This window comes from Ictidomys tridecemlineatus, chromosome 6 (assembly GCF_052094955.1).
Source record: "Ictidomys tridecemlineatus isolate mIctTri1 chromosome 6, mIctTri1.hap1, whole genome shotgun sequence".
NCBI classification, from domain to species: Eukaryota; Metazoa; Chordata; class Mammalia; order Rodentia; family Sciuridae; genus Ictidomys; species Ictidomys tridecemlineatus.
The window spans coordinates 83,725,225-83,737,907 of NC_135482.1; the positions used below are offsets into that span (position 1 = coordinate 83,725,225).

Below are 12,683 nucleotides of genomic sequence, written 5' to 3' on the forward strand. Positions count from 1 at the left end.
AATCCCAAATTCAATATGACCCAAATCTAAAAAAAAATCTATTTTCACCACTATCCTCCAAGTTGTTTTTCCTTGAGTATCTCCTATTTTAGTGAATGGTATCCTTAGATATTCAAGCAGAAAAATAGAGGATGCTCACATTTCCCCTCACTCTCAAATCTAATTGGTTACCCAGTCCCCTTCACTCTCATCTTCTGAACACGCTTCTCTCCACCTCCGTCATGACCAGTAATTCAAGGCTTTCTCACCTTTCACCTGCAGACAATAATAGCCTCACCAATCAGTCTTTTGCATCTGTTCTTATCCCTAGTATTGTCTAGACTCTGCAAATGACAGAAATTCAAACTAGATTTATTTATTTTAAATAAGGAAATGTATGCATATAACCAAGAAAGAGTGAACCAGCCACGTCTAGATCAATGGATTTGCCTAGTTTATTCAAGAATCTATGTTTCTTTACAATTTAGGACTTCTCCGCAGACTTCTCTGCTGGATACACTTCAGTAGGGGAGTGTGTAACCATTCTAGAGCTCAGTTAAGACACTACTTCCTCAAAGATTTTTTCCTAACTCTCCCAATTAAGTCATATCCCCCAGTTAAACTCATGGAACGTGTACATATCCATTATAGCCCTTATCTCCATTGTAATTATACCATCATTGAGATAACTATTATTTAATATCTGATCCATCTGTTGGAATGGAAGCCCAATAAAGTCTTGGACATGATCTGCCTCATTCATCTCTTGCCCCAGCACCTGGTCAGTGCATGACACAAAGAAAGCATTCAGTCCCCCACACCCATGAATCAATAAATTTGGCAAGGACTGATAAATTTGGTTTTAGATAAGTTGAAACTGAAATAATATCAAGGGCAACCAATTAGGGTATTTATGATAGACAGTTGAAAATATGGGGATATTATGGTGAAAAAAAAATCTAATGTTCCATGGGACTGATGTCTTTCCAAAAAAAAGACCAATTACCAACTATCAAAAATATGTTTTGTTTTCTCAGCTGAAGGTTGATTTCCACGTAGGTGTTGCGAGTTGACTACGGAGACTATAAAGCTCAGGAAATCCTTGCCATCCTCACACCTGGTGTTTTACCCAGAAGCTTGACCCAAACTGGAGCACCAACCACAGGCAGGAGGGGGAAAAAAATACTGCAACAAGAAACCTGAGGTAATTTTAGTTTTATTGACATAGGTTATTCACCTTAGAAACTGATGTCAAATTTAGAGCTTCCAACAACCCTTGTAACGGGTACATTTTCTACCATCCTTTCCCTTGGTAAACAGCTCTAAGAGACACTGAGAGCACAGAATTTCTTTCTAAGAAGAGCCCAATGTTCTGTGTCTTTTTCAACAGTCTCTTCTCCACACCCACTTTCTGCTAAACATAAAGGTTTTGCTTGTTTGGGGTTATGCTGAGCTGCAGGAGTACTTCTCAGGAGAGCAGCCTAAAGGGTGGTTCTGTATTTTCCTTCCTGCAGTATGCAGAGGAAGAAAAGCCGGGGGGGAAAACCAGCACAGCCATTTGAAACAGTACAACCATCATCTTTCTTAATATTTAACAGAATGATGAGGTGGCTAGAATCCTAGAACCCTCAAGTGTGCCCGTTCTTTATTAAAACACAAAGGAGAATCATGTTTCCAATTAGGTTGTAAAATACAGATATTTGACTGATTTAAAAAAAAAAAAAAAAACATCATATGTCTAAACCTAAAGGAAAAGTTGACAGGGAGGAGGAAAAAGCCCCAGAGAAGCAAAACAGCTGTGTGCTTGAGCTGAATTCCAAAGTCCTCTGAGACCTCACTAAATCCCTGGTTTATGTTGTCAGCAGCAAAGAAATCTTAAGACAAGCAAAGAGAAGCAAATGGGGAACTCTGAGAAGAGAGAACTTGGCTGGGAGGAAAGGAAAGGAAAGATGTGAGGCCTTTTGTGAAGGTGAGTTTTTTTGAAGGTGACTTTAACATCTTTTCAAGGCTTTTTTCCGTAAGAATTTTCTTTCCATTGCCAACTGTAGTTTCAAAGAGCAATGAGAGAATAAAGACTTAGTTGACATGTAATTGGCCACCCACCTTCCCTGTGTTAATCACCTTTTTTCTTCCCGTTTTCTATTTTTTTTTTTTTTTTTTTTTTTTTTTTTTTTTTGCTGAGCAAAGGGAGAGGTCATGGATGCCTGAAGAGTGCCATCCCCAACCCACATTTGCACAGCCCAAGAGCTCAGAAATAGAGGAAAGATAGGCAATGTCATGCTGACCAGGCCTTTTTGCAGTCTGATTTTAAGTGCATCAAATTAGTCACTCATGTTTCCAAACACTTTCCTTCTTGCCTAAAATTCCAGTTGTAGACAACAAAAAATTTTTCAGAAGAAAATGCATACTTGATTAACTACTTGTGTAAATGACGGTTGCGAGGTTTTTGTTTGTTTTTTGGTGTGTGTGTGTGTGCGCGGCGCGCGCGTGCATGGAGAAGAAAGGAGTGAGTGTTCTGCAACAACCTATCCCAGGCAGGTAGACTGGCAATTTGAGCAGCCTGAAGAAAACACACGGGCTGTGGGGAGATCTGACCTGCCTTTATTCCATGAGTGGGCAATCTGCTGAATGAAAATCCCCCATCGCTTCATATATGAAATGACAACAAAACTGGTAGTGTGCCAAGCATGATCACAGGTTACACAACAGCACTCATGCGCTGTTGTTCTTAATTTACAGAGAACATCCTAGTCATCCAGACATCTGGGTGAGAGAGCCTGACAGACTCCATTTTCCCTACAGTAAAAATGGGAATAAGAATGGTAACAGGACAAGGGAAAGAACAAAGCAAGTTCAAGCTGGAAAGAGAGAGGACCAATCTCTGACAACAATTAGGCCTGAGATTGGTCCAAGACCAGCTTGGAAGTCCTCAGACATCCTGTTTTGTTTGTTTGTTTGTTTGGTTGGTTGGTTGGTTGGTTGGTTGGTTTTGTTGTTTGTTTGTTTGTTTGTTTTGTCTGTGCTATTTAGTCCAAAGAATGAGTAATACATCTTAAAATATTCTAAGGTGTCAGTGTTAACCTTAAGTAATAATTCTTCATTCACACATAACTGAGATTCAAATACCTAGGCAGTACAAAAACTGCTCTATGGGAAAGAGGCTTCATCTGAAATCTGCAGCTTCAGCCCTAATCCTCATAAAAGATAAAATTTCTCTGTTTCACATTTTAAAATAATGCCAATAAAATTAATTTGGAAGTGGATCATGTATCATATCCACACACTATGCTTTGTCCATCCTACAAAAACAATATGAGTGGGTAAAGCTGTATGTGTAATATTCATTGCATCAGTTTGTAACAAAAATTTGGAACATTGTTTTATTAGTTTTCTAGAGGTCAATAACAAAGTAGCACAAACTGAGTGTGTGGCTTAGAACAAAAATATATGGTTTCACAGTTTTGGAAGCTAGAAGTCTAAAATTAAGGTGTTTACAGAGCTCCATCTAAAACCTTTCAGAGAATGCTTCCTTGCTTCCTTCTAGCTTCTAGAGGCTAGCTGGCGATCTTTGACATTCTTTGGTTTTTAATGCATCCCTCCAATCCCTTGAACTCTCATTGTCTTCTGTGTACGACTGTCTCTGTGTCCGAATTTCCCTACAGTGGTCCATTCTATAGTCAGAGAGACCTGGAAAGGTATCTAGGACACATTGATGAATGAAAATAATAGTGAATATTTCAGATAAACATGTATAGCGTGGTCTGAGAAAGGTTAAAAATCCTTACATAAAAATCTGGATTTTGTACTGATGCCATTTGGATCAAAATTCACCAAAAAGATTACTAGCAGTGAAGCTGCAGAGAGGGTGGGGTTACAAGGTGACAGAGGTAATTTCTGTTTTTGTAAAAATTCAACCTTTTTATTTGGAGATACATGTAGATTCATATGCAACTGTAAAAAAATAATGCAGCCGGGCACACTGGTGCACGCCAGTGGCTTGGGAAGCTGAGATAGGAGGATTGGGAGTTCAAAGCCAGCCTCAGCAAAAGCAAGGCACTAAGCAACTTGGTGAGAACATGTCTCTAAATAAAATACAGAATAGGGCTGGAGATGTGGCTCAGTGTTGAGTGCCCCTGAGTTTAATTCCCAATATCCTCCCAAATAATAAGAATAACAATAATACAGAATATCACACATACCCTTTACCAGTTTTCTTCACTAGTAATATTTTATAAAATTATAACACAATATCACATCCAGGATATTGACATTGCTATGGTCAAGATAAAGCACATTTCCATCACTATGAGGACTCCACTTATCGTCCTTCTTTCCATTCCCTTATCCTAACAATAACTAATCTATTCTCTACTGTTGTAGTTTTACTACTTCAGGAATGCTATAGAAATGGAATCATATGGTATGTATTCCTTTAAAAATTGCCTTTTGTCATTCATCCAGGTTGAACACGTCAATGGTTCCTTTTCATTGCTGATTTGTATTCCATAGCAAGGATGTTGGTCCACCACACATTGGATTTAACCACTCACCTGTGGAAGGGCAACCTGTGAGTTGTTTCTAGTTTGGAGCTGTTTCAAATAAAAGTGCTATAAACAACCACGCTTGGTGGCACACGTCTGTATCCCCAGCAACTTGGGAGGCTGAGACAAGAAGATCACAAGTTTGAGACCAGCCTCAGTAACTTAGTGAGACCCTATCTCCAAATAAAATAAAAAGAGCTAGGGATGCAGCTCAGTGGTTAAGACTCTGGGTTCAATCCCCAGTACCACCCCCCCAAAAAGTTCTATAAACATTCACATGTAGGTTTTGTATGAACATAAGTCTTGTTCATTAGCAATGGCTGAACATATGACCATGTTGAGTGGTGCCTGTGTATTTATATTGAAATAAATTCCTATATTGTTCTTCAAAGTAATTCTAGCACTTTACATTCCTATCATGAGTTATCCAGTTACTCTGCATTTTTCTCCAAATAAAAGTGTCATCTATGCTTATTTGGCCATTCTGATAATTATGTAGTGATATCACATTGAGTGATATCATTTTTCTTAACAGGGTCTTTCAGAACCAAAGTTTTTAATTTTGATGTGATCTGACACCAATTTTTCCTTTTGCAGACCATGTTTTGAATGTCAAGACTAAGAACTTTTTGCCTCACTCTAGGTCCCAAAGATTTTTCTCCTGTGATTTTTTTTTTCCTCCCTGAAAGTGTGGCAACTTTCCCATAACATTAACACTTTCCCTGAAAGTGTTTAATTTAATCAAATTTCGAGCCAATATTTATATAAAGTTTGAGAGCTGGATCAAGGGTTTGTTTTTTTGTTTCTTTGTTTGCCTGTGAATGTTCAATTGCTCCAGCACCATTTGTTGAAAGGGCTATTTTTCTTCATTAAATTGATCTTTGCACCTCTATAAAAAGTCAGTTTGGGCTTATTTGTGTGTGGCAATTTCTGGATTCCCTATTGAGTTCCTCAGGTCTGTCTATTCCTCAACCAATTCTTCACACAATTTTGATTACTGTAGATATAAATCAAGTCTTAAAGTAAGATTAATTCCTCTCACTTGATTCTTTTTCAGAGTTGTTTTAGCTGTTCTTACATCTTTACCTTTCCATATAAATTTTGGAATCTTGTATATATCTACAAGAAATCTCAAAATTGTTATAGGAATGTGTTAAAACCACATATCAATTTGGAAAGAGTTGATATATCGTGTTTTGGTTCTTTAAAAACATGATTATGATGTCTATTCTTTATTTATGTCTTAGATTGCTTTCATCAGCATATACAATCTTCAGTATACAAGTCCTGGACATGCTTTTTTAGATTTTCACCTAAGTATTTCATTTTGCATTTTTATTTTGGTATCTAATAAATTTATTGCTAGTATGTAAATGCAATTGATTTTTATATAGTTTATCTTGCATCTTGTGATCTTGTTGAACTTATCAGTTCTAGAAAACTTTTTTAGAGTGCTCGGGATTTTACATATAGACAATCATGTCATCTGCAAATAGGGACAATTTTATTTCTTTCCAAGCTCTATATCTTTTATTATTTCCTTTTTGTGCCTTATTGTACTATGTTGCATAAGAGAAGTGAGGCCCTGGATTTTAAGACATCTAAAACCCTGAAAATGGAGATGAAGGTATAAACAAAAATAGTGAAATTAGTGGAAAGTCTATAGGAAGCTTCCTGACCCCCGTTTCCCTTCCTGATCATGGACAGCCAATTGGTTCTCTTTCCTTCTTTCCTAAAGATGAGAAATTCATTCTTTGTTCAAGTTTGAACAGAGAGATGATATCTAAACTTGAGCCTTCTGCTTTTAGTTGATATCAACACTCACATACTGAATGATGAAACCTCACAGCCATTTTCCTTTATTGGGCTGTTAAAACACTGGCAGCCTGGCTTTTAACTCTATAAAGAATTCCTTTTAGGTGAAACTGATCAGCCCAAGAAAAACAACCTACAGACCCCGACAAGAATATAATAAATAGTAGTCCCCAAATAGGAGAAGACAGAAAACTGAATTAGATGATTTTTAAAAATTGAAGGAAACTTCCTAAACCTAAAGATTACATGTTAACCTATCAACATGTATCTCTCCAACACAGGGGAAAATCCATGATTTCTAAAATTTCAGAATACTGGATGAAAGGACTGTCCTGAAAGCTTTCACGCAGAAAACAGATCAGGCCAGGCTCTCAAGCTAAGTGAAATAAATGGAAGGCCAAATGTTCTCTCTGATATGCAGATGCTGACACACAGTATGGGTCGGGGAAGGGAAGAATAGAAGTTCATTGGATTAGACAAAGGGGAATGAAGGGAAAAGAGAGGGAATGGGAATAGGAAAGAGAGTAGAATGAATCAGACATAACTTTGCTATGTTTATGTATGAATGTAAGACCCGTATAACTTCACATCATGTTCACTCACAAGAATGTGATCCGAATTAGAATGTTATGCCCCATGTATGTATAATATTGCCAAAATACACTCTACTGTCATGTATATCTAAAAAGAACAAATAAAAAATAATATAAAAAATAAAAAGAAAATAATCCAGGTCACACAGAAAGCATCAGAAATCAGAATGTCTTTGGTCTTTTCAAAGAGCTCTAAGGCTAGAGGAAAGAAAGCAGCTTTCAATTCAGTGTGGTATACTGCGGGGGGGGGGGGGGGGAGTGTGTTGGGGGAAGAATTTTAGGGGAAAAACTTAATATCATCTTACCAAAACTTATGGTTAAAAAAGGTAATGTGACAGATGAGGGGAACTAGAGAGCGCATATATGGCTATAAGTGAGCTACATCTCATCCTCCACAGTAGGAAGTCAATCATCATCATCTTCTTCATCATCATCATCAGCACCTTTGTCCAAAAATCAAGAAATAACAGCATGAGGGTTATTTAGATGTATGACAGTAAATGCTAGGTGAATTAAACAAGAGGGGTGTATAAAAATGCTTGCCTCTAGGGAACTGGAATCAGATGTAGGGAGGGTAGGAATTAAAATCTCTTTTAAAAAAACTATCAGTAATTATACCTCTTAGTTTGAGTTTTGATTCTTGTTTTTTATTATAGAAAATCTTAATTCAAAGATTGACATTATTTCAAAATCTCTTTTCATTGAAGGTAATAAGTACTTACATAGCTAATGTTTGTGTGTATTTAGTCCTCTAATCCTTAATCATTCAGGGCAATATTACACAGGCATCTATACCAATAAGAACATAATTTAGATCCTGCACCATTTTCCATGCACACCCAAATTGAACACATATCCAGAAGATATTCCCAATGATTTGATTGACAAATTCTTCACCTAAACAGCTCAAAAACCACTGTTGTCATTATAGCTATTCATTTTATCATTATTTATCTGTAGTAAATGATCTTTGGATTGGGCCCAAAATTGTGACACAACATTTTCAAAAGATGCTCCTCCAATGTTTTTGCCTAAACCACAGCATGGCTATTAAAAAGCACTCAAATTGTCTAATTGAAAATTTAATTAACCACTTGGTTTCTTAAATGAGTTTTGGAAATGGGCCACAGTTTTAAATTAGTACCTTAGAGTGAGCTAACATTTTGAAAACTGTATGAATTCTAACACATTGCAGGCACTTGAAAACTAGTGAAACAATCAATGTTGTAGTATTAAACAAATTTGAATGTTTGTTTCTGTTGTCACAAATCATATGATTAGATTTCTAAATCCTTCTGAAAATCTGTTTTTTGGAAACAGATGGAAAAAAAAATAAACACAGGCCTAGCTTTATAGCCTTAGTCAAATCATGAAAACTTTTTTCTAAAGGAGTTTACTTTTTAAAAAAATAGAATTAATAACCTTACACTTATCATAGAATACATTTTTTTTCACTAGAACAAAGTGTCTTTATTTCTGGTCCATCATAATCTCTTACTTGTCACCAGTCAGGTGCTAGGGATTGAAAGGCAAATAGGACTTGCAACTTTTCCTTGCAGAGATCATGTTAGAATAAAAGTTATATTGTTTGATATAATAAGCTGAGTTGAACTGGAAATAGGCTGGAAACCAGAGGGCCAGAATTCTGGCTCTGACCCTGTCACTTACTAGTTGTGTAAACTTGGCTCCATTATTTAAATAATAGAATACATTTTAAGTATTTAAGTACACAGAATGTTGCATGGCAGGGAGTTTCCTTCCTTCCCTTTGTGTTCTAAGACATCACTAAACAATCAAAAATCAAAGTACAATCTCCCTCTGGATACACAGGGGAAAGTAGTGGTAGTGACTTAGATTAACCCAGAACATACTTCTTAACCAAGTGATCAAAAGTGACATCACTAATAATAAGGCATCCCATATCATGTGACCCCTGTAATGATATGCAGAGAGAGAGACACATTACTTTTTATTTTTATTTTTAAAAATGCAGAAGCTCAATCTATTCTTGAGAAAATACCAGACAAACCCAATGGAAAGGTTTTCTACAGAACAACATATCCATCAGAGGTGTCAAGATCATTAAAAACAAGGAAAGAATGAGAACTGACACAACTTGGAGGAAACTAAAGAGGCAAACTCAGTATGGAATCCTAAAAAAATTAAATTAAAATAAAAAAATTAAAAACCCTAAAACTTTAGGAGGAAAACTGATGAAACGAGTAAGTTTAGTGAGTAGTATTTTAGCAACAGTTGTTTCCTGGTTTTGAGCATTATACTATGGTTATTATAAGTCATTATCATTAGGAAAAGCCTGGTGAAGGGTATACAGGAACTCTATCTTGTTTTTGCAACTTTTCCATAAATCTAAAATTATTTCCAATAAAATATTTTTTAAACTTATCAAAATAAAAATTCTTAAGTTGCTTTGGAAACAAAAGGAACCGATTAAAATCTCAATAGATCTGCAAATTGGTAATTATGCATTAAAATGTCTTTCACTATATTTCAAACTTCAAATAATGTATTATACATCTCAATTGCTTTCTAAGATATTTCCATTCATTTGGATATAGCTTTTTTTTCCTACTAAGTAACTTATCTGGCTCTAAATTACTACCCTATACCTGGCTTTGACAGATAATGGGCTATTTTTCTTAATTGGCCTTTGGATCTCTTCTCCCCACTCTGTGCCTTTGGAGCTTGACCCCCTTGGTCAAAATTATCTTACTCCCACCCCAACTGTTTGTCCTCTGGCTTCTAGGTGGAGTGATAACCTCTTCCACTTACATACCCACACAGTGTCTGTTGTGAAAATGGCTGGGTCCTTTGCCAACCAGGGTGCTTGATGGAGTCCTCTTCCAAGTTTACACTCCCACCAGTTCTGGTAACACCATTCCTCCGCTCCCCTCACATCTAGGAAAGTAGAGGCTTCCCACTTTCACTGATCCCTAAATGCCTCAACATCCCTTGTGGAACCCCTTAATTCACCCTTAGCTCTGTAAGACTCTTTTTGACAAACACTTATTTAAAAAAAAAAAAAATCTTAACTGAATGTGCTGTCCTTTTCCTGTCAGGATCCTCATAGGCTTTTTTCATTCTCCTTCTTTTTTAAAAATAGACTCACTAGTATTCTTAATGCCTCTAGATTCCAATCACATAAAACAACATCATCAGTTGTGCTCACTATGCTATTTATTATGCTATAAATATCATTTTGAGATGATCTTTTATGGGAATTTGAAGCTTCTTCTACCCTGAAAATGTTTCCCTAAAGCCCTGTAGGATAAATATCCAGTTCCAGTGACAATCAGCCACCAAACACATCAAAAATGAAAGTATCTACTAAATAACTGAAACAGAGGCCGTATAGCCTGCCTAACAGCTCACAGCACAGGCCCTGGGTTGCAGCAGACATGAGTTCATGTCCCAGTTCCTGGACTTTATAGCTGCACAATTTTGGGCTACTTATTTCTGTCTTAGTTTTTTTGCCAGTAAATTTGATCTTAAAAGTACCTACCTCCAAGAGGAGTTATGAGAATGAAATGAGTATTCTGAATTTAGCTCTTAGTACAATGTCTTGCACAAAATGAGTGCTCATTTGTAGACATGTTTTTATAGCTGATATGACCCAAGAGGAAGCACTATTCTGTGTTGAATTCTTTGCTGAAAGTTTAGTAAAACTCTTGGGTATAATGTGTGAATTAGTCTATTACTTTTGAAAACAGCAAATAGAAACCTCTAGTTTCCCCCAAGATCCTTATATGCACTTCCAAAAATAGGGAAATATCTACTAGACCTGGAGCAAGACTTGGGAGTCTTCAGAGCCCACTGTTTTACACAGAGGAAGGAGCTGCTGCTCAGTTCTAAGGAGAAAAAATCTAGTCTCGACTTATCATTTGGGCAGGGGTATTGGTAACAGAACAATCTAAAAAAACGGGGTGGGGGGGGCTGCTGGAGTAGCACATTGCCTAGCATCCATGAGGCACTAGGTTCAATTCTTAACACCACATACAAATAAATCAAATAAAGGTCCATCAACAACTAAAAAAAATTTTTTTAAAGAAAAAAAAGGATTGATTTCCTTCCTAACAGGAAAGTAGTTCAGGATACTCATTTTAATTTTTTGGTGATGTGATTTTCAGATGCTATGCTAAAGATACCTACTTCGTTTTCCTTTACTATGAAAGCAGTATGCATTCTAATAAATTAAAAATACTAGCATATAGAGTAAAAAGCAATATTTTCTCTTGCAACACATACTTTTGCACTCAAAAATCTCTATTCTGCTTTCAACTTTTATCCTCACAAGGATATTGAAGTAAATATGAGAGTATAAACAAAGGAAATTGGAATGCATTGCTTTAAATTAACCTAAATTTAAAAGGACATAAAAGCTACTTCAATCCAAAAATATTCAGAATAACTGCCTAAATGAGGGTTCAACATTCATTGATTCAGAAAAGAGATGTTTCCCTCCAGTTCTTGGTCTAATTGAAATCCAACTGTTCCTGAAGACACCTCCCCTACTATCTTCGCACCTCCTTTTTACCTTTGATCTGAACTTTCATGAATTGCTATTTTCAGACTATTGCTTTCCTTTCCACCTGCAAATCTCCAGCTCCTCTGAAGTAATTCCATCCAACTCTGGAGGATCAATCCATCCTAGTCCAGTCATTTACGATCACTTCCAATGGTTTCATGACCTCCCTGGAGGTGGCAGCACACAGCTCACAGTCTTCTTTACTCTGCTTCTTTCACCATGTTCAAAAGCTGCAACATGCACAGGCTGTCCCACTCAACATGAAGCTTTCTTTCCAATAATCCCTTTGACTTCCCTCATTGAATCTTCAGTCCTAGAGTTATAACTTTACCTTATCCCCAGGAATTATACCCCCTCCTAAAGTTTATTTCAAACCTTTCCTCTCCTTCAAGGCTATTTAGTATCAGAACCTATTTCAAAAATGCAGTAACCTCATTGAGAGCTCTGTCTTATTGACCCTCTTCATGGTTCCATTTATCCCTCCATGAAGATAGAAATGTACTTTTCCACTCTAAAGTCTAGTACCTGGAGCAGAACCAGGCCGATACATAGAAGACACTCAGACATTAAATAATTTCTGCTGTAGCCAGGTATTTGACAAGGATAAAGAGAAAAAAATAAAGTGTCTCCCCTCAAAAAGTTTACTCTATTTATACGTAAGTATTAGTGAATGAATGCATACAAATTTCAATTATTATCCCCTAAACCAATGACCTATTCTGAGCTCATTTTGAAAAAATAATCTTATATTTCATCATTCCAATGGCCTTATATCATATTTGGGGAGTATCTTGCTGGCAAGGACTTTTGGCTTTTATTTTCTTTAAGTTGGATAAGTAATAATCTAGAACTTTAAAAAACCCTAAAAATATTAGCTATTTTAAAAATCTATCTGGCATAAACACTCTATCCACTCATAAAACACTAGAAAGTGATGGTGGTGACAATACATGACACAGGACTGTGCATCCAGGCATGTTAGGAGTTTCTTACTATTCCATTCTCTAGACCCAATGATAAACCAAATGGTTACATAATGCAAAACAGAAAATTGCCTACTGAAGGACACTTTTTTTTGCTATTTCTTGGAAATTTGCTATAATAACTACACAAATTCATAATAATTACAAGTGTGAATGGCTCCCTCTAATATTACCCAACTCTAGAATTTAAAAAATTTGCTTAAGCCATTATTTCTAAAATTTGTTTGAT

The 12,683-nt window shown here is 36.3% G+C and overlaps 1 long non-coding RNA gene across 1 annotated transcript; it reads left to right on the forward strand.

Annotated features, from left to right (window-relative positions):
- The first annotated feature begins 1,841 nt into the window (after nucleotides 1–1,841).
- LOC144378382 (uncharacterized) lies at nucleotides 1,842–4,601 on the forward strand. Its single transcript, XR_013440041.1, has 2 exons — nucleotides 1,842–1,948; nucleotides 4,441–4,601. It is a non-coding gene; the product is annotated as an uncharacterized LOC144378382 (long non-coding RNA).
- Nucleotides 4,602–12,683: the final 8,082 nt, after the last annotated feature.